Below are 26,485 nucleotides of genomic sequence, written 5' to 3'. Positions count from 1 at the left end.
GGAGTTCAGAACATATGAAGCTGGAAAGTGGAGAGCTCACATTGAGAAGTCTGCAATCCCTGCATGCCAGAGAACCCAGTAGCAGTGAGGTTCACTGTCTGGAAATGCGAAGGGAGGGAATGGGGCAGGGGAATAGCCAAGTTGTGGTCAGTGTGTCTAAACACACCATTAAACCTGTGCCCTTTGGTATGTGAGAGCCTAGTGTAGTGGCGCCAGTGGATTTCGGATAGTAAGTTGCTAATGGGAGTCCATCAGGTGAATACTCATTGGAAGGTTATTGTAACTTTAACTGAATTTTTTGCCTGCTACATAAATTAAAATAAATTAAAAAAATTACCCCCAAACCCATTTTTTATGAACTAAAAACTGTGTAATTGTTTATTGTGTTCCCATAAACAGCAGTTGCTAGTCCAGTAGGCTGTGTATACACAAATCTAAATGTTCTACTCGCCAGGGTTTTCTCCCTTTTCTCTTTCTTCTTCTTTGAGGGGTGTCCCTGTGGGTGCTCCACTCTAGGTGTCTGTGCATCCTTGCACTGCAGATCGGAGATTTTTCGTAGCAGTGTTTGCTCAGGGCGTGCGTGCACAGTGGCCATCTTGCGGTGCTGTTGGGGCCTCATATAGTGCTCGTACGACTGACCCGCTCAGTTCCTTCTCAACCGACTTGGCTGCAGATGGAGCTCAATGGCAGTGCTGTCTCTTTGAAAATTTCTGAATGAAAACAAATTTAGTTAGTAGTTTAGTACTTTAGTCTTTAGATAGTTTTTCAGAGTTTAAATAGTTCTTAGAAACTTTCCTTATTTAAAAAAAAATAGAATTTCCTTCTTTTTTCTTCCTAACCCATTTCCTAATTTAGAGTTAGAAATAAGTTCTGCTTCTAACATCTTTAAATTATTTCTGTTCTCATCTCCCCAGTGGTCGGGAGACCTAATGGATGATACGATGGGTTCACCCGGTTTTAAAAATTGTGACTCGTGCAGTGAGCCTATGCCAGTCTCTGACAGCCACTCATCCTGTATCTGTTGCCTGGGGGAAACTCATATCCCCCAGAAATGTGAGCATTGTAACAACTTAAAAGTGAGGGCAAGGCGAGATAGGAACCTCTGTTTGTTTGAAAATGGTACTGATGATGGAAAAGTCCCTTCAACCTCCTCAGGAAACATCATCCATGGAGTCACACAGCAACAAATCCCTCAGCAGTGACAGGGCTCCAGCTTCCAAAACTTCGAGGAAGCGAGCGACCTCCCCGAAGCGAGACTCACAAAAAGAGAGCTTCCCCAGCGAGGTCTCTACCTTTGGTGCCGAGCTCATCCAGAGAGAGCACCCATGAGGTACCGGGCACCTCTGGCACCATCCCCTCATGGACCTTTGCCGAGCCCCAACATGCTGAATTGGAGTCGAGACGTCCCGTCTCCGCCGTGGCACCGATGACTCTGGTGCAGACCTCAGCGCAGAAAACGGCACCGCCATCAATGCCACTGGCACCGACTCACTCATCAGCTCCGGCAGACAGACCGAAAACGGCACCGACTGCTGCCACAAAGACTGACCGCAGTTCTAACGCGGCACCGAATACAACGGCACCAGTAGAATTCGTACACCAGTGAGACGTAGCGGTCTCCTCAGTACCACAGTTGCCACTGCTCGGCACCGAACATTCCCCAAGCCACTGGTCTGAGCAGCCTCCTTCGTCTCCCGCGCCTCAGTCAGTGCATAGTGATGAGGAAGGAGACGCGCATGACAGTTGTTTCTTTTCACAACACTCCTCCCCAACACAGAGGAGACCTCCATGGCAGGCTACCAAACCTAAGCCTCATCACCCTGGCCAGATACAGCCCTCGTGTGGACAGCCTTGCCCTACCCACCACCACCTTATCCAATGCAATGGCCTCCATGTGACCCATGGGCCACATACAGGAGCAATTCAGATCCTCCGCCCCAGTGAGACGGGAAATCAGGTCTCCTCCACCCTCACCAAGCAGACAAACTTCTAAGATCCCTGAAGAAGAGATATAGGAAGAAGAGGCAATTTCTCAGATAGACCAGGAGGATACTTCACCTCCCCATAATTCATCCTCATCATCAGATGAAGCAGTTACACCACCAACCCCAACAGCATCCGATGACCTGAAGGAGTTCCAGGAACTCTTCAAAAGGGTAGCGACCAATGAAGAGATTGCTTTACAGGAGGTACAGGAAAAACAGCATAAATTGCTACAAATCCTGCAAACCTCTGCATCAACTAAGATTGCCCTCTCCATAGATGAGGCCATAATGGAGCCTGCGGAGGCCAGATGGCAAACACCGGCATTGGCACCCCAAAAGGGGAATATTTCGCCCAAGCCAAAGGGATGGACTTTTAGTTTTTGTACCCTCAACCCAATTCTCTGGTGGTCGAGGCTGCCAATCATCGCAGCAAGCAACCCCAGTTCCATTCCACACCACAGGGTAGGGAACACAAAAGACTAGACTTGTTTTGGTGCAAAATATATTCTCAGCCACTCTTCAATTTAGAGTCGCCAATTACTCAGCTCGCTTGGCTAATTATGACTGCTCTAACTGCACCAAATTACAGGATCTCGTAGAAGATCTCCCTGAGCAGAAGCATCCTCAACTTAAGGCCATCATCAGTGAGGGTCAGATAATAGCTTGCATGGCGCTACAGGCCTCAAGGTATGTGGCAGACACAGCTGCTCGAACAGCGGCCACAGCAGTAGTCATGAGAAGGGCATCCTGGCTGCAAGTGTCAAGGATCCCAAAAGAACTGCATCTAAAAGAGGAGGATCTTCTCTTTTGATAGGGAAAAGCTCTTCTTGTCTTGCGCACGCTAGACATATACACCTTGCCTAATAAACATCAATGTTATACATCATACCAGAGACCATCAGATATCTCTTTTTACCGTCAACAGCAACGACACTTCGATCAAAATAGAAACAAGCAATGATCCCAGAGACAGTGGGCCCCGTAGAATCAGGCCTCGCCCACCCAATCATCTACATCCAAGCCACAGTTTTGAAGTATTAGTCATAGAATCATAGAATATCAGGGTTGGAAGGGACCCCAGAAGGTCATCTAGTCCAACCCCCTGCTCAAAGCAGGACCAATTCCCAGTTAAATCATCCCAGCCAGGGCTTTGTCAAGCCTGACCTTAAAAACCTCTAAGGAAGGAGATTCTACCACCTCCCTAGGTAACGCATTCCAGTGTTTCACCACCCTCTTAGTGAAAAAGTTTTTCCTAATATCCAATCTAAACCTTCCCCACTGCAACTTGAGACCATTACTCCTCGTTCTGTCATCTGCTACCATTGAGAACAGTCTAGAGCCATCCTCTTTGGAACCCCCTTTCAGGTAGTTGAAAGCAGCTATCAAATCCCCCCTCATTCTTCTCTTCTGCAGGCTAAACAATCCCAGCTCCCTCAGCCTCTCCTCATAACTCATTTGTTCCACACCCCTAATCATTTTTGTTGCCCTTCGCTGGACTCTCTCCAATTTATCCACATCGTTCTTGAAGTGTGGGGCCCAAAACTGGACACAGTACTCCAGATGAGGCCTCACCAATGTCGAATAGAGGGGAACGATCACGTCCCTCGATCTGCTCGCTATGCCCCTACTTATACATCCCAAAATGCCATTGGCCTTCTTGGCAACAAGGGCACACTGCTGACTCATATCCAGCTTCTCGTCCACTGTCACCCCTAGGTCCTTTTCCGCAGAACTGCTGCCTAGCCATTCGGTCCCTAGTCTGTAGCTGTGCATTGGGTTCTTCCGTCCTAAGTGCAGGACCCTGCACTTATCCTTATTGAACCTCATCAGATTTCTTTTGGCCCAATCCTCCAATTTGTCTAGGTCTTTCTGTATCCTATCCCTCCCCTCCAGCGTATCTACCACTCCTCCCAGTTTAGTATCATCCGCAAATTTGCTGAGAGTGCAATCCACACCATCCTCCAGATCATTTATGAAGATATTGAACAAAACCGGCCCCAGGACCGACCCTTGGGGTACTCCACTTGATACCGGCTGCCAACTAGATATGGAGCCATTGATCGCTACCCGTTGAGCCCGACAATCTAGCCAGCTTTCTACCCACCTTGTAGTGCATTCATCCAGCCCATACTTCCTTAACTTGCTGACAAGAATACTGTGGGAGACCGTGTCAAAAGCTTTGCTAAAGTCAAGAAACAATACATCCACTGCTTTCCCTTCATCCACAGAACCAGTAATCTCATCATAAAAGGCGATTAGATTAGTCAGGCATGACCTTCCCTTGGTGAATCCATGCTGGCTGTTCCTGATCACTTTCCTCTCATGCAAGTGCTTCAGGATTGATTCTTTGAGGACCTGCTCCATGATTTTTCCAGGGACTGAAGTGAGGCTGACTGGCCTGTAGTTCCCAGGATCCTCCTCCTTCCCTTTTTTAAAGATTGGCACTACATTAGCCTTTTTCCAGTCATCCGGGACTTCCCCGGTTCGCCACGAGTTTTCAAAGATAATGGCCAATGGCTCTGCAATCACAGCCGCCAATTCCTTCAGCACTCTCGGATGCAACTCGTCCGGCCCCATGGACTTGTGCACGTCCAGCTTTTCTAAATAGTCCCTAACCACCTCTATCTCCACAGAGGGCTGGCCATCTCTTCCCCATTTTGTGATGCCCAGCGCAGCAGTCTGGGAGCTGACCTTGTTAGTGAAAACAGAGGCAAAAAAAGCATTGAGTACATTAGCTTTTTCCACATCCTCTGTCACTAGGTTGCCTCCCTCATTCAGTAAGGGGCCCACACATTCCTTGGCTTTCTTCTTGTTGCCAACATACCTGAAGAAACCCTTCTTGTTACTCTTGACATCTCTGGCTAGCTGCAGCTCCAGGTGCGATTTGGCCCTCCTGATAACATTCCTACATGCCCGAGCAATATTTTTATACTCTTCCCTGGTCATATGTCCAACCTTCCACTTCTTGTAAGCTTCTTTTTTATGTTTAAGATCCGCTAGGATTTCACCACTAAGCCAAGCTGGTCGCCTGCCATATTTACTATTCTTTCGACTCATCGGGATGGTTTGTCCCTGTAACCTCAACAGGGATTCCTTGAAATACAGCCAGCTCTCCTGGACTCCTTTCCCCTTCAAGTTAGTCCCCCAGGGGATCCTGGCCATCTGTTCCCTGAGGGAATCGAAGTCTGCTTTCCTGAAGTCCAGGGTCCGTATCCTGCTGCTTACCTTTCTTCCCTGCGTCAGGATCCTGAACTCAACCAACTCATGGTCACTGCCTCCCAGATTCCCATCCACTTTTGCTTCCCCCACTAATTCTACCCGGTTTGTGAGCAGCAGGTCAAGAAAAGCGCCCCCCCTAGTTGGCTCCTCTAGCACTTGCGCCAGGAAATTGTCCCCTACGCTTTCCAAAAACTTCCTAGATTGTCTATGCGCCGCTGTATTGCTCTCCCAGCAGATATCAGGAAAATTAAAGTCACCCATGAGAATCAGGGCATGCGATCCAGTAGCTTCCGTGAGCTGCCGGAAGAAAGCCTCATCTACCTCATCCCCCTGGTCCGGTGGTCTATAGCAGACTCCCACCACTACATCACTCTTGTTGCACACACTTCTAAACTTAATCCAGAGACACTCAGGTTTTTCTGCAGTTTCGTACCAGAGCTCTGAGCAGTCATACTGCTCCCTTACATAAAGGGCTACTCCCCCACCTTTTCTGCCCTGTCTGTCCTTCCTGAACAGTTTATAACCATCCATGACAGTACTCCAGTCATGTGAGTTATCCCACCAAGTCTCTGTTATTCCAATCACGTCATAGTTCCTTGACATCACCAGGACCTCCAGTTCTCCCTGCTTGTTTCCAAGGCTTTGTGCATTTGTATATAAGCACTTGAGATAACCTGTTGATGGCCCCTCACTCCCAGTATGAGGCAGGAGCCCTCCCCTCACAGACATTCCTGCCTGTGCTTCCTCCCGGTATCCCTCTTTCCCACTTACCTCAGGGCTTTGGTCTCCTTCCCCCGGTGAACCTAGTTTAAAGCCCTCCTCACTAGGTTAGCCAGCCTGCTGGCAAAGATGCTCTTCCCTCTCTTCGTAAGATGGAGCCCGTCTCTGCCCAGCACTCCTCCTTCATGGAACACCATCCCATGGTCAAAGAAACCAAAGCCTTCTCTCCGAGACCACCTGCGTAGCCATTCATTGACTTCCACGATTCGACGCTCCCTACCTAGGCCTTTTCCTTCCACGGGGAGGATGGACGAGAACACCACTTGCGCCTCCAACTCCTTTATCCTTCTTCCTAGAGCCACATAGTCCGCAGTGATCCGCTCAAGGTCATTCTTGGCAGTATCATTGGTGCCCACGTGGAGAAGCAGGAAGGGGTAGCGATCCAAGGGCTTGATGAGTCTCGGCAGTCTCTCCGTCACATCGCGAATCTTAGCCCCTGGCAAGCAGCAGACTTCTCGGTTTTCCCGGTCAGGGCAGCAGATAGATGACTCAGTCCCCCGGAGGAGTCGAAGGTCGAAGGTCTGAACGATGTCCCCCCAATTATAGTGCCCCCAGACACTCCTACCCATACTTTTGGCCACCGCTTGCACCCATTTTACCATGCTTGGGCTGCTATAACAATGGACCAATGGGTCTTCAGAGGAAAACAGTCTCTGAGCTCAGAACTCTGGGTTTTGCGTACCAGAAAGGTGTTTAGGGGTGCCACTAGGGCTGTCAAGCAATTTAAAAAATTAATTGTGATTAATCGCACTGTTGAACAATAATAGAAAACCATTTATTAAAATATTTTTGATGTTTTCTACATTTTAAAATCTTTTGATTTCAATTACAACACAGAATACGAAGTGTACAGTGCTTAGTTTATTTTTTATTACAAATGTTTGCATTGTAAAAAACTAAAGAAATAGTATTTTTCAATTCACCTAATACAAGTACTGTAGTGCAATCTCTTTTTCATGAAAGTTGAACTTACAAATGTAGAATTATGTACAAAAAAGACTGCATTCAAAAATAAAACAATATAAAACTTTAGAGCCTAGAAAGTCCACTCAGTCCTACTTCTTGTCCAGCCAAATGCTGAGACAAACAAGTTTGTTTACATTTGAAGGAGATAATGCTGCCCATTTCTTGTTCAGAATGTCATCTGAAAGTAAGAATGGGCATTCATATGGCACGGTTATAGACGACGTCGCAAGATATTGATGTGCCAGTTATGCTAAAGATTCATATGTCCCTTCATGCTTCAGCCATCATTCCAGAGGACATGTGTCCATACTGATGACGGGTTCTAATAGACAATGATCCAAAGCAGTGCGGACCAACGCATGTTCATTTTCATTATCTCAGTCAGATGCAACCGGCAGAAGGTTGATTTTCCTTTTTGTGGTTTGGGTTCTGTAGTTTCCACATCAGAGTGTTGAGTTTTTAAGACTTTTGAAAGCATGCTTTGCATTTTGTTCCTGTCAGTTTTTGGAAGGTAGTTCAGATTCTTAAACCTTGGGTTGAGTGTTGTAGCAATCTTCAGAAATTTCGCATTGGTACCTTCTTTTCACGTTGTCAAATCTGCAGTGAAAGCATTCTTAAAATGAACAACATGTGCCGGATCATTATCCGAGACTGTTATAACATAAAACATATGGCAGAATGTGGGTAAAACAGCAGGAAACATATAATTCTCCCCCAAGGAGTTCAGTCATAAATTTAATTAATGCATTTTTTTAATGAGTGTCATCAGGATGGAAGCATGTCCTCTGGAATGGCAGCCGAAGCGTGAAGAGGCATACGAATGTTTAGCATATCTGTCATGGAAATACCTTGCGATGCTAGCTACAAAAGTGCCGTGTGAATGCGTGTTCTTACTTCCAGGTGACGTAAATAAGAAGCGGACAGCATGATCTCTGGTAAATAAACGTATTTCTCTTAGCAATTGGCTGAACAAGAAGTAGGACTGAGTAGACTTGTAGGCTCTAAAGTTTTACAGTTTTGTTTTTGAACGTGGTTATGTAACTAAAAAAAATCTACATTTGTAAGTTGCACTTTCATGATAAAGAGATACATATAAATATAGAAAAACATCAAAAATATTTAATACATTTCAATTAGTATTCTGTTGTGTAACAGTGCGATTAAAACTGCAATTAAGCGCGATTAATTTTTTTGATTTAATCACGTGAGTTGACTGCGATTAATCGACAGCCCTAGTTGCCACCCATCTGGGTTTTATCTGGACAGTCTGATTTTTGGCTTCTGTGTCCGGGTAACATTTAGGGTTGCCAGGTGCCCAGTTTTGGGGACCTGGTGACTCTAAATGGCACCTGAACCAAAAGTTCAGTTACCGCAGGATGGGGGGTGGTGCAGCTCATTAACCTGCGCCAGCCCTTCTTCAGCTGGGGCCATAGGTGCTGACTCCGTGGGTGCTCCGAGGCTAGAGAAAAATTGGTGGTTGCTCTGCACCCACCGGCCGCTCCCCATTCCAGCTCACTTCCGCTCCACCTCCTTCCCTGAGCACGCCGCTGCATCCTGCTTCTCCCCCTGACTCCCAGCGCTTGCGCCACGAAACAGCTGTTTTGCGGCAGCAAGTGCTGGGAGGCGGGGGAATGCGGCCCGCTTAGGGGAAGAGGTGGGGCAGGGGCGGGGATTTGGTGAGGGGTCCAGTAGGGGCATGGAGGGGGTTGAGTTGGGGTGGGGACTTTAGAGAAGGAGTTGGAATGGGGTCGGAGCAGGGCAGGGCAGGGGGGTGTGAGCACCCACCAGGGCCAGAGAAAAGTTGGCGCCTGTGGCTGGGGCTGCCTTCTATCTGCAGGCAGACTCCTTGAGACAATCCAGCGAGCGACATAGGGTGGGGGGGGGGGAGAGGAGTGAGTGATGGGGGTAGGGCCTTGCGGGGGAGGGAGGGGAGAAGGGGTTGGGGCCTTGGAGAAGAGGCAGAGAAGGGGGCAGGGCCTCAAGGGAAGGGACAGAGCAGGGGCAGGACCTTGGGGGAAAGAGGCAGGGCAGGGGCAGGGCCTCAAGGGTCCCGTTACCCGCAATTAGAAAGGTGGCAACCCTAATTTAGGTGTTGACTATTAGTGGAAGCCCAGAGAAGAGCAACAAAAAAGTCAAGGGAAGGATTAAAAGAGGTAAATGTGTAACTTGGCTGAATAGCAATGAATATAGAGAGGAGCAGATGTTTGTATGATGAATATTTGATCAGTGGAATGGCATGCATATCAGTGAGACCCATTGAATTCTACATGTTAAAAATTCCCAAACAATCCCTTACCTCCTTTTAGTCACTAACTGCTTTTATACATCCTTAACTACTTCTTTTCTTTATTTTTGTTAAATATATTTTTAAAGTATTTTAAAAATCTGTCAGACTCCAGTGCTCATGCAGAACAAGGTTGCAGATCAAACCTTCTTTCTCACACAGTCTTCTGAACCCAAAATCTTCCCCAAAGAGAAATTACTATTAAACAGAACTAACTGCATAGAGGAAGCCCAAGGTTTTTGATACAATGTAGAAGATTAATGGCTGTAGTGCAGTAGGCTGTAGTAAAGGCAGTGCAGCTGTGTGGCTTAACTGGGAGAAAAGTGCCCATTATGGTGCATAGTTAAAAATGCATTAGAGTTCAGGGTCAGCAGGATGTTTAAACCTTTAGTTGGTAAAAATCTCATAGCAAAAACCAAAACAAAATATAAACTTCAACCACGAGTTGAATTTTTAATTTTAACTTGCACTCTAACACAAAACCATAAGTGACCGCAGCAGTGTTGAGGCAAAATAACATCCCAAATGCACGGAATAAATGGAATGTGATGATACAATTAATATAAAAGTATGTGGAGATGCTGCTAAATTTTATGGTAGAGCGCAAGTTTGGTGAAGTTGTACCGACTGCTTTTTTGGTATCTTATCTGTTGGAAGTGGAAATACACACCTTAATAGAGCGTTGGGGTATGCCGTCAACACTGTTGTAGGTAATATGAAATTGGAAAGGAATTCTACCTTCATAAGTCTTTCCCCTTAACTTCTTATTTCTGTGCTTTGATGTGGATGGGGTGTATCTTGCTGCCAATTTAACTGTCACTAAATGTAGTTTGTGTTCTCTCATAAATAGGGAGTCTAAAGAGGTCAGAGTAGAGAATGAAACAACAAGAATGTGGAGTTCTGTGACCCAAAATCAAGGTGCTTTTACACTTTGTGCTACTGTCTTTGTTGCAACCAATCGATGTAACAATATTTGTGGCTTCAGACTTGGGAGAGAATGTTAGAATTCATGTTATCCCTTTTGCTGTAAGCTGTATGATAAAGTTGCAGGGGACTACTTCTGCTGTTCAGGTTAAATACTCCAGAAAGTACAATCAGATTGCTGTGAGCTGTATTTCTGTGATATGGCTTTCTGCACTTCAGTCTCCTCTCTGCACACCAGTTCGTTGCAACTTAGAAACCTCGTTGCATTTTAAAAGGTCTTTCAAAGCTTACTCAGATTTGGAGGGCGAGTGAGTATGAATCAGTTTCTGAACAGGATGAACCGGTTCGTAAGATACCATGCTTATGGAAATAAAACTGTGCAATGATGGCATCTGGTAGTATTTATACTTGTGATTCTGCAATGTGTTGAGCTTCTGGCTAAAATGGAAGTTGAAGGTACTCGTTGTCTTATTCGTCTTCTCTAGATATTTATGAACCATTCAGTCACTGTGGTATTTAGGTACAGTTGCAGGATTGGTGGTAGGAATCTTATGCTGAATCATAGAACTGGAAGGGACCTCGAGAGGTTATCTAGTCCAGTCCCCTGCACTCGTGGCAAGACTAATTATCTAACCATCCCTGGCAGGTGTTTGTCCAACCTGCTCTTAAAAATCTCCAATGATGGAGATTCCACAACCTCCCTAGGCACTTTATTCCAGTGCTTAACCACCCTGACAGGAAGTTTTTCCTAATGTCCAGCCTAAACCTCCCTTGCTGCAATTTAAGCTCATTGCTTCTTGTCCTACCCTCAGAGGTTAAGAACCACTATTTTTCTTCCTCCTCCTTGTAACTTTTACGTACTTGAAAACTGTTATCGGTCTTCCCTCAGTCTTCTCTGTTCCAGACTAAACAAACCCAAATTTTTCAATCTTCCATCATAGGTCAAGTTTTCTAGACCTTTAATCATTTTTGTTGCTCTTCTCTGACTCTCTCAAATTTGTCCACATCCTTCCTGAAGTGTGACGCTCAGAACTGGACACAATACTCCAGTTGAGGCCTAATCAGAGTGGAGTAAAGCGGAAGAATTACTACTTGTGTCTTACTTACAACACTCCTGCTAATACATCCCAGAATGATGTTGGCTTTTTTTGCAACAGCGTTACACTGTTAACTCATATTTAGCTTGTTGTCCACTATGACCCCCAGATCCCTTTCCGCAGTACAGTACTCCTTCCTAGGCAGTCATTTCCCATTTTGTGTGTTTGCAACTGATTGTTCCTTCCTAAATGGAGTACTTTGCATTTGTCCTTATTGAATTTCATCCTATTTACTTCAGACCATGAAAGAAAATCCTGTTTGGAGAACCATGCACCCTTATCTGAGTGTTCTTAATGCATGTACAGGAGCTCTCCGTTGCTGTTTTCGCTAATCAAGAGGCTGGTAATCCTCCCCTGTGTGACCTAGCATGCTGATAAGTTGCACCTGAATGATTCATTTTCTGTTGGAGCAAACTCAGGAAGAGTGACTTGAAAGCCTTAAAATTCTGTTGTGTAGAAGTGGAAACACCTGATATTGGTTCAGTTTCCTTATGGCCTGCACTTATTATTATGAGAATCACCATAACTTCTGTAACTCCTCTCACCCAAGGATCTCAAAGTGGTTTGCAACTTTTTTTTTTTATGAAGCCTCAACATCCCTGGGTGGTAGGTAAATACTATTGTACCCATCTTACAATAGGACATACTGAGATACAGAAAGATTAACTAACACGTACAATAAATCAACGGCAGGTCTAGGAATAGGACCCAGGAGTCCTGGCTCCCAGTCACCTGTTCTGCAAGTATTTTTAAAATATTGTGCCCCACCAGTTTGGAGGCAGCATATTCCAGTGGCTAGTTGGGCACAGAACTGGCCTGAGAATCTGTGCATCCTTTTATTTAATTAATTAATTTATTTAGTATCACAAAGCAGGGAGGAGCTTTAGCTTTTATCTGGAATAGACTAAATCCTTAAAATGCCTGTGCAGCTTTTTGGTACATTAATTACCTTGATCTAGCTCTGTCTGTCAAAACAAAACTTCTCTGGTTTGACTGCATTTTTCATGTTTTTGTTGTTGTTCCTTACCAGTTCTATAACACTAACACAGTGTTAAAGCACATTTGGCTAGCTATCTAGTCGTGTCCGCTCTGTTCTTGTTCGGGAGATTTGCAAGGCAGTCATGTGGGGTTCTGTACGTTTGTTCAGCGAATCATTGGTTGGACTCAGCACTTAGCCATGAATCAGAGTATGAGTTATTGGGTTTTAGAGAGAGTGTTTCACTGTGAGAGTAGCCCAGCTCGCCTACTTCGACAGTTTTGGGAATCTGTGAACTTTTGAATTCCAATTTGATTTTATGACGTCTGTGTATGATTATACTCTTAATGATGTCTTTCGTTGTACAGTGTCTTTGTGTCATCCCTCTTGGGTTAAGGGGTGTGGCATCTAGGTGTGTCTGTCCCTGAATGGACGGGCCATCAGCAGTTGACTAGCTCTTACCCTGCTGGGATAATGGGAGCTACAGGCAGAGACATTAACAGTTAAACAGACCTCTATACCCAGCCCAAAGAGGGTTGAAAATGGAAAAAATGATAGGAGGACAGAAAGAGAGAAGGTGTTAGAAATGCTTTTAAAAGGAAACATGCTGTCTAGCAAAGGGAAAGACCAGACACGGGGGTTGGAGGCGGGGGGAGGGGGAGACCTCGGGATTGAAGGTGTGCATGGGAAGTGGGAGGATGCAGAGATGCAGACCCACATTAGATTGGACTGTAACCTGGTCCCCAAAAGAGCAGACTTACCAGGGATAAGTCAGGCCTTGCTATCTCTTGGGGGAAATGCTAAGCTTATGTAAGATAATAGCATGTAGGTCTTCATTATTTTGATCTTTTGCTCTATTCCTATGGATAAATAAGTAATATTTTGTTTTAAAGAAGCTGTTCAGTGTCACATCGTTTACATACCATTCACAGCTCCTAAAGGGAAGTCTATAGCAGGGGCCAAACCCACTTGAACCTGCTGAGGAAACATGGTTGGTAACCAAGAGTGTGATAATCAGGAGACCCAATCTGAAAGTAGGGTGAATCCGGGAATTATACTGAGAGAAGTGCAGGCGGTTGGTCTGTCACTTTAATTCAATAAGGACAAATGCAAAGTACTCCACTTAGAAAGGAACAATCAGTTGCATACATACAAAATGGGAAATGACTGCCTAGGAAGGAGTACTGCAGAAAGGGATCGGAGGGGTCATAGTGGACAACAAGCTAAATATGAGTCAACAGTGTGACACTGTTGCAAAAAAAGTGAACATCGTTCTGGGATGTGTTAGCAGGAGTGTTGTAAGCAAGAAACCAAAGTAATTCTTCCTCTTTACTCTGCTCTGATTAGCCCTCAACTGGAGTATTGTGTCCAGTTCTGGGTGCCATATTTCAGGAAGGATGTGGACAAATTGGAGTCCAGAGAAGAGCAACAAAAATTATTAAAGGGCTATAAAACATGATCGGTGAGGGAAGATTGAAAAAATTGGGTTTGTTTAGTCTGGAAAAGAGAAGACTGAGAGGGGACATGATAACCGTTTTCAAGTATATAAAAGGAGGAGGAAGAAAAATTGTGTTTTGTAACCTCTGAGGACAGGATAAGAAGCAATGGGCTTAAATTACAGCAAGGGAGGTTTAGGTTGGACATTAGCAAAAGCTTCCTGTCAGGGTGGTTAAGCAGTGGAATAAATTGCCTAGGGAGGTTGTGGAATCTCCATCATTGAAGATTTTTAAGAGCAGGTTAGACAAACACCTGCCAGGGATGGTCTAGATAATACTTAATCCTGGCATGAGTGCAGGGGGCTAGACTAGATGACCTCTCAACATCCCTTCCAGTCCTATGGTAGCAGTGTCCACAGAGAGACTGAGTGAGGGATCAAAGGTACAATTTGCCCTGGAACTATGACACCTGCTTTTTCTACATCAGCAATGACAATGTGTTTAGTGTTGATAAGCTAATAATGGTCGGATCCTTAAACAGTGTAAATCTATATATCTACATTGATTATAGTGGAGCTGCGTTAATTTATACCAGCTGAGCATCTAGTCCAACACAGGTTCAGAAGTATGTGCATATTTAATTTAACTTATGTGTAGATTTATAGAAGGAATTTATCAAACATGCTTCAATCTCATTTAGATAGACTAAAAACAGTACACAACATTGTTACTCCTCGGTTAAGCTACATATAACCTCCTTAGGTTTTGTCTAAGGAAAGTAAATGTTCTTACAGTGTGCCTAGTGAACAGAGTTGTGCTCTATCAGACCAGCAGTGGAAGTGCGTCACCTGAGAGGAGTGCTCTTTATTGAGACTCTTGTAGGTCCTATTCCCAGACATTCTGATCTGGGACCCTGTTCTGTCAGGCAACCTAGTAGATCACAATCATGGTAGCAGCGTGTAGGTAACAAGGCACTCTCTTGGGTAGCCAAGATGCAAGTGCTACTGGGTATTATAGCTCAAAAGCATTCATTAGTACCCTGAAGTGAATAGGAAGTCAGTGCAGAACTCAGAAAATAGGTGTAACATTATGTACTCCTTGTAGCGAGGTCCACAAAGTAAGAGGGCAGCAACCTCTTGCAATAGGTGTATCTCTCAAAAGTAGAATGCTTTGCAATAAACTAAGCCTGATTTGTAAATTAACAATTAATGACAACCTACTGTATATGAAAATGATAAAGTATGTGTGTGTGTTTCTCTCTCTTTCTATGTATGTGCTTTGTAAATCTGACTTTGGTTGATTCTTATTTGTAATTTTTTAAAAAAATATGTTGCTTGCTACAAAATATATATGGATTCCTGGAGCTTTTTAGCCTCCTCGATGTGGTGTTTTCTTCATATTGCATGCTTCTTGGAGAAGGTAAAATGACTTAGTAGTGTGAATCCCTGTTCTCTAAAGATATTTTTTATAAGAGACCCCCTCCTATCATAGAATCATAAGAGATTAGGGTTGGAAGAGACCTCAGGAGGTCATCTAGTCCAACCACATGCTCAAAGCAGGACCGATCCCCAATTAAATCATCCCAGCCAGGGCTTTGTCAAGCCAGGCTTTAAAAATCTGTAAGGATGGAGCTTTCACCATCTTCCTAGTAACCCATTCCAGTGCTTCACCACTCTCCTAGTGAAATAGTGTATCCTAATATCCAATCTAGACCTACCCCACTCCTCCTTGTTCTGTCATCTGCCACCACTGAGAACAGCTGAGCTCTATCCTCTTTGGAACCCCCTCTCAGGTATTTGAAGGCTGCTATCAAATCCCCCCTCACTCTTCTCTTCTGCAGACTAAATAAACCCAGTTCCCTCAGCCTCTCCTCTTAAGTCATGTGCCTCAGCCTCCTAATCATTTTTGTTGCCCTCCGCTGGACTCTCTTCAATTTGTTCACATCCTTTCTGTAGTGGGGGGGGGGCCAAAACTGGACGCAGTACTCCAGATGTGGCCTCACCAGTGCCAAATAGAGGGGAATAAACACTTCCCTCGATCTGCTGGCAGTGCTCCTACTAATGCAGCCCAATATGCCGTTAGCCTTCTTGGCAACAAGGATGCATATCCTATCTATGTTCCACTCAAAGAAAGTGATTCTGAGAAATGTCGAGGATCTGCAACTTACCTTGAAATCCAAGGGACCTGCAGGTTCTCATCACTTCTCTGGATCGAACCCAGAGTGGGAGAGTAATTGTTAAAATAACACAAGATTTTAAAAGATTGTGACGGGGTCTGACAAGTAAGGTTACCAGTTATTGGGAGGGGATGGGACAGAAAGAAAGCACACCTCTTGTTGTTGGGAAGACTCAATACCTTAGTTCTTTGAGTTATGCAAACTTGGTCTCGTTGTGTTGCTAGAGGCACAAGATCCATTTCTGCAGTGAATAGGGAATATAAATAAGCAATTTTTTCCAAGTAGTATAAGTCATGATCTAGTAAACGAGACGTGACCTAATGGTCTGAGCAGAGATTTGATGTCCAGAAACATAATTGAGTTTGTATCCCAGCTCTGTCACTATTTTGGTGCATAGCCTCGAACAAGTCAGTTGGGGAAATGTTTTCAAAACTGCTATTTGACTTTGCCTCAATATTTGCCCAAATTATGATGCTTTTAAGGTAGGTGCTCAGCACTCTGTAATCAGGCCTTGTTAAAGTGTCTCAAATTGGGCTTCCAAAAATGGACACATCTAAAATCAGTAGTCACCTTTGAAAATCAACCTATTTTCAAAGGTGCTGATTGTCACAATTTAGGGCGACTGCACCAGTATTTCCCCCTCTGCGGTCCCACAAGGGCACCCACTCTGAAGCTTCCAGGTCATCAGCCTGCATCTCTCTTCCTTCTCATCTCACACTGGGTATTTCCGGCTGATCAGTTCCCTGAATGTACCGTGAATGCCTCAGCCCTACCAACTGACTAAACAGGCTGCTTTGACTCCTCCTCAGAGACTATAAACTGCGTAATTACCCACAGATAAGTTATCACATCTCTTTCTGAGCAAGCATGTTTATTCATAAGGTTAAAGCATTGCAGAGAAAACATTTAAAACCATAAAAGAACCTAAACACATGCTAATAAGTTTACTAGAGATCTTCCCCTGTCTCTAACAAGGGTTCTGGCTAGTGAATAGGGTTTTTTTTCTGTGGTCAAAAGTTCACAAAAGTTGGTAGCTCAGAACAGGCAAGCCTACAGAGAGTCACTCTTTTATCCAATCAGATAAGTCACTCTTTTATCCAATCAGATATCCAATCAGTGAATCAGAGAGTCACTCTTTTATCCAATTTGGACCTCTGGTCTGGCCTTCTCCTAACATGTGATCAAACAGACAATGGGTTTCTCCTCGGGGCGCAACTTCAAAAGGGTGGGTCTGGAGGTGAGAAATTGCCACCCTCCCCACCCCACCCCAGTATTTCCTAGGAATCCCACTTCACTTTGTCTAGCACATTGTTTTGGAGAGTCCTTTTGACGCTCATAACCTTTCCCAAGGTTTAGGTTAGTCATGTCTCTTAGCCCTGGTCTACACTGGGTGGGGATTAATCTAAATTACGCAACTTCAGCTACGTGAATAACATAGCTAAAGTTGACGTACTTAGATTGACTCACCGTGGTGTCTTCACCGCAGTGAGTCGACTGCTGCCGCTCCCCCATCTTCTCTGCCTGTGCCTCTCACGGTGCTGGAGTACAGGAGTTAACGGGAGAGCGCTCGGGGGTTGATTTGTCGTGTCTAGGCTAGATCTTAAACTTCATTCAGTAACGTTTGTCCAGGAAGTTGCCAGAGCTGTCCTACACATCACCTGCCCTATGGATAAGGCATTGGACTTAGACTCTGATTGGATTTCTGTTTTGAAATATCTTTTTCTAGCTCTGTAGCTGCACACTTGATTGTTTATTTAAACTCATAATTGCGTGGAATGAGGACTTCCATTATCTTCTATTGTATAATATACTATTCATTGTAAGGAAAGGTTGATGGGTGCTTTACTCTGAAGTAAGTGGGCCAGGCAATTCATATGTAAATACATTTTGCCACCCACTGTGTGGAGGTTGAACCCTGTCTAGTTAGGCTGTATTGCTAAATCTGCCACAGCTGCTCCATCTGCCGAGCTGAATACCAAAGTAAGCAGTGTACAGGCAAATTTTGGTGCTCTCGGATGCAACGTCCCCCGATCTGCTGGCTGTGCCCCTACTTATACATCCCAAAATGCCATTGGCTTTCTTGGCAACAAGGGCACACTGTTGACTCATATCCAGCTTCTCGTCCACTGTCACCCCTAGGTCCTTTTCTGCAGAACTGCTGCCTAGCCTTCGGTCCCTAGTCTGTAGCAGTGCATTGGATTCTTCCGTCCTAAGTGCAGGACCCTTCACTTATCCTTGTTGAACCTCATCAGATTTCTTTTGGTCCAATCCTCCAATTTGTCTAGGTCCCTCTGTATCCTGTCCCTACCTGCCACCGTATCTACCACTCCTCCTAGTTTAGTATCATCCGCAAATTTGCTGAGAGTGCAATCCACACCATTCTCCAGATCATTTATGAAGATATTGAACAGAACCGGCCCCAGGACCAACCCTTGGGGCACTCCACTTGATACCGGCTGCCAGCTAGACATGGAGCCATTGATCACTACCCGTTGAGCCCGACAATCTAGCCAACTCTCTACCCACCTTATAGTGCATTCATCCAGCCCATACTTCTTTGACTTGCTGACAAGAATACTGTGGGAGACCGTGTCAAAAGCTTTGCTAAAGTCAAGAAACAGTACACCCACTGCGTTCCCTTCATCCAGAGAATCAGTAATCTCATCATATAAGGCGATTAGATTAGATTAGTCAGGCATGACCTTCCTTTGGTGAATCCATGGTGACTGTTCCTGATCACTTTCCTCTCGTGTAAGTGCTTCAGGATAGATTCCTTGAGGACCTGCTCTATGATTTTTCTAGGGACTGAGGTGAGGCTGACTGGCTTGTAGTTCACAGGATCCTCCTTCTTCCCTTTTTTAAAGATTGGCACTACATTAGCCTTTTCCCAGTCATCCGGGACTTCCCCCGTTCGCCACGAGTTTTCAAAGATAATGACCAATGGCTCTGCAATCACAGCCGCCAATTCCTTTAGTACTCTCGGCATTTTGGGATGTATAAGTAGGGGCATAGCCGGCAGATTGAGGGATGTGATTGTTCCCCTCTATTCGACATTGGTGAGGCCTCATCTGGAGTACTGTGTCCAGTTTTGGGCCCCACACTACAAGAAGGATGTCGATAAATTGGACATTTGATGGAAAATTGGAAAGCATCCAGCGGAGGGCAACAAAAATGATTAGGGGTCTGGAACACATGACTTATGAGGAGAGGCTGAGGGAACTGGGATTGTTTAGTCTGCAGAAGAGAAGAATGAGGGGGGATTTGATAGCTGCTTTCAACTACCTGAGAGGTGGTTCCAGAGAGGATGGTTCTAGACTATTCTCAGTGGTGGAAGAGGACAGGACAAGGAGTAATGGTCTCAGGTTGCAGTGGGGGAGGTTTAGGTTGGATATTAGGAAAAACATTTTCACTAGGAGGGTGGTGAAACACTGGAGTGCGTTACCTAGGGAGGTGGTAGAATCTCCTTCCTTAGAGGTTTTTAAGGTCAGGCTTGACAAAGCTCTGGCTGGGATGATTTAATTGGGGATTGTTCCTGCTTTGAGCAGGGGGTTGGACTAGATGACCTCCTGAGGTCCCTTCCAACCCTGATATTCTATGATTCTATGAAATGGGTGTGCACTGGTGAAAGGACCACAGACTGAAATGAGTTTGCTCTTCGTCAGGTCTGTCCTTGATTATAAACCACTTTTATTGCATAAAAGTGATTACAGTACAAGGTCCATTTTAGGTAGAAGCATATTCATGTTCCATTTCCAGTGGTTCACATGAAACTGCATCTTTATTCTCCCTTAGAAAAAAGATGGAGTTTGGCAATGTTCTTTCCTTCTTGCTACATAATCTTCAGCCATGGGAGAAACTGCCACGTGTACATGCCCATGGCCTTACTGATGCAGCCCTCTAATTTTTAGTGCCATTGCAAGACTTAGGGTGGAAATGTATGTCTGAAGGGCATTGCTGATACTCCTTTGCTGGCTGTGCTTTGGACATTCTTACGCACCAGTAGGAAACAAAGCTGCTTGTTTTGAAATACAGGCAGTTATTTATGTGCAGTTTAGAAGTTCAACTAAAGCATGGGGACTTATGGCTCAGGTAGTGGGTAATAGTTCATCCCAGATCAGTAGCAACAGAAAGTAATTGCCTTCTGATGGCTGCTTGTTGTTCTAGGTATTGGTCTCAGCGGTTCTTAGTGGGCTCATGTCAAAATCCACCATCATATTTGACATTTATGGCATGCTTATCAGTGAGGTCAAGTATTCAGTATGCCTGGAGATGTGCATGGTACTTTCATGCCTAGGGATGGTCTCTCCAGGTAGGAGTGTCATTAAGATTTGCAGGATCTGTACAAAGTAAGGTGTGTGGGAGCGGACTTCTACAAGAGCTGAGGGAGCATATGGTGGCTGCGATGGGAATGGTTAGGGCACTAGTTGCCACTGGTTGGCAAGTCAGGTATGTTTCTTCATTCGGGGTGCTCACTTGAGATCTCTTGTTCAGGTCTGGGAAGGTACTAAGAGTGTCACGGCCCAGTACCTTTCCCAGAACTGAAGAAGAGCTCTTTTGTAGCTTGGAAGCTTTTCTCTCTTACCAACAGAAGTTGGTCCAATAAAAGAGATCATTTCACCCATTTTGTCTCTTTAATTGAAATGGGTGTTCTTCTTTTGCCTAGCTATGTAAAAACAGGTATTTACTGTGCTTAGTAATAAACTTAATTTGGCCCACTTGTGCATGTGCATTATGATATATGCAATGTTGTTTTCTCCACAGGATCTCTGCACATACCCTTAGCATGTACCGCCACAGCCTGGCTGTTCCCACACCAACAGCCTGCCTGTAGGTTGGGTCTGCCTCCATCCCACACTGCAACTTGGCTCTGGTGCTCATCTTTGTTTGTATCAGGGAGCTTCCTCTTTCTCCTGGGTGCTAGTGGGGGAGTGTTGAGAGCACAGGCTAAAAGAAACAGAGAGGGAGAATATCCCCAGAGCCACAGTGGTCCCCTGGTGCTGGGAGGAGCAATTGCAGGGAACGCCCTGCTCAGCTCTGCACAGGAGCTTGCTTAGTACAGATGGATTCTTCAGAGAATTTAGCTGCCAAATTCTAACAGGTCTCTACTAAGCACGTGAAAACTGCAGTTGTATGGCAGCTTGTTACTTGGCCAGATGTGGGTGGATTTTCATGCAGATATAAAAGGTGCATTGTTGACATCAGGGTAACCCCCCCCAATTTCAGACCTCTTTCTCAAAGCATAGATGTTCTAGAGCTTTTCAATGAAACCGTTGTAAGCATTTGACATGGGCAAAACATATTTCAATCTAACTGAATTCTGAGAAATGTCTGAACCATTTTTGCCGAAACATTAAATGTCAGCCTTACATAGTCACTCTGTATGGGAAATTTCAGCCTAAACAGTCATTGTTTGTCCATGTTATACAAAACTGAAAATAGGGTGTTTATAATGGAAAGTATTAGACAACCTAAAATAAAATGTGTCCCTACCAGCTCCGCCTAAAATTTAATATAAACTTGAGTGATTTCCACTAAAGCAAATGTGAGATGAAGAACAATAGAGAGATTTTTCAGATATTTTATTTTAGGACGTTAATGATGTAAAATTTACTCAGTACAGTATGTATAAATGTGTCTAATGTAAATTATAGTGAGACTTCAGTGGAGTTACACCAGGATAAATGTGGTCCAAAGTGGTTAAAATCTGCACAGTTAGAAAATTACTGAGCATTTTATTTGTATGAGGATCACACTTTATCTAGCCAACTACTGTCTCTGTGGGACTTGGGTAGTTGCCCTAAAAAAAATCCAGGCTTATGGTTTAATTTTCAAATTTAGTTAAACTTTGTAGTAAACCCTCCAGCCAGCAGCTGGAGACATAAACACCTGAGCTATCCTGTTTTTCACTATTGCAGCAGTATTTTTCCACCCTGGGGGAAACTTTTCACCCTTAGCCTAACAAATACGGAATGTGCAGCAAGCTGCTATAACCATGGGAATGTTTTCCTCATTTAGGTCTAACCTGCCATAAAGGTATCACCAGCATGCTTTTAATCTGCCAAAGGCACATTCCTCTGTCATTCTGCACCTGCTCAGCCTGTTGTTGACGTGCTCCTTGCTACTTGTCCAGGTTTTCCGTGTAAGTCTTCATGAGCCATGGGAGTAAGGGGTACTCTGAGTCTCCCAAGATCCCTATGGGCATTTCAACATCCTCCACTGGAATCTTCTGGCCTGGAAAGAAAGTCCCTGCTTGTAGCTTTCTGTACAGGCCACAGTTCCAGAAGATGCATGCGTCATGCACCTTCCCAGACCATCCTGTGTTGGTGTCAGTGAAATGCCCACTGTAATCCACCAGCACCTGCAATTTCATAGAGAAGTACCCCTTTCTATTGATGTACTCCATCACTAGGTGGTCTGGGGCCAAAATTGGAATACGTATGCCATCTATCTTCCCTCTGCAGTTAGGGAATCCCATTGCTGTAGAGCCATCCACTATTTCACGCACATTGCCAAGAGTCACAGTCCTTCATAGCAAGATGCGATTAATGGCCCTGCACACTTCTGTTAACGCAGCCCCAACAGTCAACTTCCCGACTCCAAATTGATTCGCAGCCGACGGGTAGCAGTCTGGAGTCACCAGCTTCCACATAGTGATCGCCATGCTCTTCTCCCCTGAGAGGGCAGCTCTCATTTTGGTGTCCGTGCACCACAGTGCTGGGGTGAGCTCCTCACACAGTTCTGAGAAGGTTGCTTTGCACATCCAAAGGTTCTGCAGCCACTGATTTTCATCCCAGACCTGCATAACGATGCAATCCCAACAGTCAGTGCTAGTTTCCCGAGCCCAAAAGCGATGGTCCACCATGTTCAGCTGTTCCATGAATACCAAAAGTAATCTGATGATGTTTCTTTCGATGGCACACAGCAGATCAGGCAACTCTGATTCCTGTTCAGATTCGGAGCTCATAATATACTGCATGACCATCCACAATGTGTTCAGAACAGTGACCACAACAGTAGAGAGCAGTGCAGGATCCACCCTTCCAGACAGAGATGGCATGTGCACAGTAAACTGGGGGCATTGAAAAATGCCTCAAAATGCAGGGGGAAGCCCATGGAATGCTGGGATAGAAAGAACTGCATCATGGGATGGGGAATCCGCACCCATGATGCACTGCGATCCTCTCTGCCGTCCCACAAGTCTTAGCTGCGGAAGGTGGGAGTAGCATAGTGGGATAGCTACGTACACTGCTAGAGCGCCAAGTCTGGACGCACTCTGCTGACAGAAGGAGCGTAGCGTGAACATGCACAAGCGATATAATTATACCAGTTGTTGATTGTCAGCTTAATTTGCATCAACAAAACTCTGTAGTGTAGACAAAGCCTCAGTTATCTCCACCTCTAGTGTTCCTTGTACATGATGTATGTTTATTTTTTAGATTGTAATCTCTTAGGGGCAGAGACTGTATTTTATATATTTTGGTTTTTTTCGGTTCCTAAACAACCGTAAATCATTGCTCCTTGTTTTGTTATGTCTGTGTGAACGTTGAAAAGTAATTTGTTCTAATTTTAAAAATTATAATCCTGAACTGTAGAGATGCATGCTACTCAAAGTAATATCTGATGTTCAACAGCAGTTAATCTCACAGGAACGAAACTCTGAGAGCTCTCACATTTGGAAATAATATTCCTTCTGCATATTGCTGTATCATTTGTTTCTTTTCCTCTTTTCTTATTATCAAGGAACTAACTAATTATCTTGCGTTAACAGAATAATAGTTTCCTAAGATTTTCTGTCTTCCTCCTGGTGCTTATTCCCCAACTGAAGTTATCTACGTCTTTGGCATGTACATCTTTGGCATTTTCCATACCATTCTTGATTTTGTAGACCTCTATCATATCTCCCTGAACAACTCTACTATTGGCACCTTAGAGACTAACCAATTTATTTGAGCATAAGCTTTCGTGAGCTACAGCTCACTTCATCGGATTTCTTTTTGCGAATACAGACTAACACGGCTGTTACTCTGAAACTCTACTATTGTTAGTCTCTCCTTGGATGGAAGAGGTTCCATGCTCTTGATCATCTCTGTTGCCCTTCTCTGAACCTTTTCCAGTTCCACTATCTCCTTTTTGAGATGAGGCGATCAAAACTGACACAGTATTCAAGATGTGGGTGTACCATGGATTTATATAGTGGCATTATGTTATTTTCTATCTTATTTTCTATCCCTTTTCTATTAGTCCCTAACATTCTAGGAGCCCTTCTGACCGCTGCTGTGCATTGATCTGAAGTTTTCAGATAACTGTCCATGGTGACACCAAGAACTCTTTGCCCATCATTTCTGTATTTGTAGCTGGGATTATTTTTTCCAATATGCATTATTTTGTACTCATCAGATTTTACAAACACATTTACATAAAGAACTGGATGCACTCTTTGAAGAGTACAGTTTTTTGAGTGGGGGATGTGGGAAGCATTTCCACCAATCTGGCTCTCTGTAATGGAATCTGTGCCTGTTATTCTTCTGTTATTGGTTAATGTGATGCGTGCATGCAACTCCCTTGCTTTGCATAAGTCTTTCCTAGAATCCCATGAATCTTTAGAGAGTTAAGATTTTGTGTTTGTGCCAGAGGTTTGATTACTCTGCATGGTTAAAAGGAAACAATGTTGGGGACACACAATATTTGTTTTAGATTGGTGGTTGAGATCTGGTCTTGGTCAGTAATGATCAGAAGACATTACCATCTGAAGCATGTTACTTATCTCAGTGTATGTGTCCAAATCACTAACCACCTCCCCTCAGTAGGCACCCTTGTTAGGAATCTCAGCGGAGGCTAATGACTGAACCGTTGAAACTGACTACTCTCTCATAGAATGGTCCCACCAGGTTAGCACTGAGGCACATCAGTGGGGCAGTGTGAGAAAGTGTTTGCTGTTGCTATTAGTGCTGTATCTGCTCTGTGGATAAACAAGAAATTTGAATTGGCAAGAGGAAATAATATGATCCCTTTTGCAGAGGATTTTATATATCAGTTTATATCTTCAGAGCATTTTGCAAACAATCCCTGTGAGATAGTACATCCTTATCTCCATTTCATACACAGAGAAACTAAAGCATAGGGAAAGGATGTCACTTGGCCCTGGCCACACAGCTTGTCATCGGTAAAGTCTGGGATAGAATCTGGGATTTTCTGGGCGTCATGCTCAAATTACTAAACTCTCTCCACAATCCCTCCTGACAAAATTGATTCCTGCTTTATGAAACTTCTCTATCTATAAAACCATTCATTTAATAAGAAATCAGTGATGGAATAATTTTCTAGTGCACAGTATAATTAAAACATCAAATATCAATAATAGGGGAGAGGGCAAATATCAAAGAACAATATCATTTGTTTTGGCAACTGCATTTCCAACAATTGTCTTTTTTTGTTTTGTTCATTGTTTTGCAGAAAGGAGACTGAGACACACTGAGAGAAACGACGTAATCAAAAAAGTAAGTCGGTGAAAACCACACAGGTTTCTATTGTATAAAACATAAAACTGTCCGTATCTATTGTTAAGAAGTCAACGTTTTTTCTTTGCTGTATCTCCAAAAGGGCATGTGGGGAGTAGTAGATGCAGTCTGCTGGTTGGTTCCTACAACCGTTTTGAGTCATGTTTTTTCAGGCTGTGTGGTTTCAGTGCAGGCCCACAAGATATGTCCACTCTTTCCCTGTACTCTTTTGTGGAGATTGGCTGTGCGGGTTATATCCATGATGTGTTGAAGTGAAAGGGCCCTTTGAGAACATTATTTTTTTGCCTTCTCCACCCCCACTACAAAAAGTCCCCCCAGCATTTATGGTGCTTTTCACACTCTTACATCCATGTGTAATGTGGCTCAGGATTGTACCCTAGAATTGGATGTCACTGACCAATACTGAGGTCTTGTCTACACTTACAAGGTTTGATGGTGCAGCAGTACAGGTGGGGCTATACTGTTAAACCTTCCTACTGCAGATGCAATTTATCCTGGCAGAAAAAGTCATTTTGTCAGTATATTTTATATGAGTTTCTTGAGTGAAATAAGCTGTACTGGCAAACAGACTATTGCGCATATAACTGTGTCTATAGGAGGGCTTTTGCTGGCATAGTTATATCTGCAAAAAATCATGTTCCTACTTGTTACGCTGTCTGGAGTAGTTCACGACTGTGAGTGCCAACCTCAGGGCAGACACCCCAAACTGGTTGTATGTTCTGTAATTAGATCTCATTTGTTCCTGGGTTGGTGAAAACTCCTGAAGCTCTCTAACAGTCTTATCATGGAGTCACAGACAGGCCCCTTGGGCATTCTAGACTGGAATTGACTAGACTGTCTTGCCATCCAGCAAGCTAGACTTAGTGATAGTTGGTTGCTATGTGTAACCCACACACCTCCAGGGTGTGGTTCTCTGTCCCATCTAGTGGCACCGAGACCACTTAAAGAGAGAGAGAGATTAATGAGTCTTCTCTGCAGCCTTAGCTAACAGCCATATGGCTTTTAGCTCATACGGAAGAGGCACATGCACTAAGCTCCAGCGGACCCAGGTTCAATCTGGCCTGCCAACAACCGGGGTCTGTCAGTGTTATATTAGCACCAAAGATCACAAAAGATTCAGATTC

This window comes from Lepidochelys kempii, chromosome 1, assembly GCF_965140265.1.
Source record: "Lepidochelys kempii isolate rLepKem1 chromosome 1, rLepKem1.hap2, whole genome shotgun sequence".
NCBI classification, from domain to species: domain Eukaryota; kingdom Metazoa; phylum Chordata; order Testudines; family Cheloniidae; genus Lepidochelys; species Lepidochelys kempii.
This window is presented reverse-complemented; position numbering follows the sequence as displayed.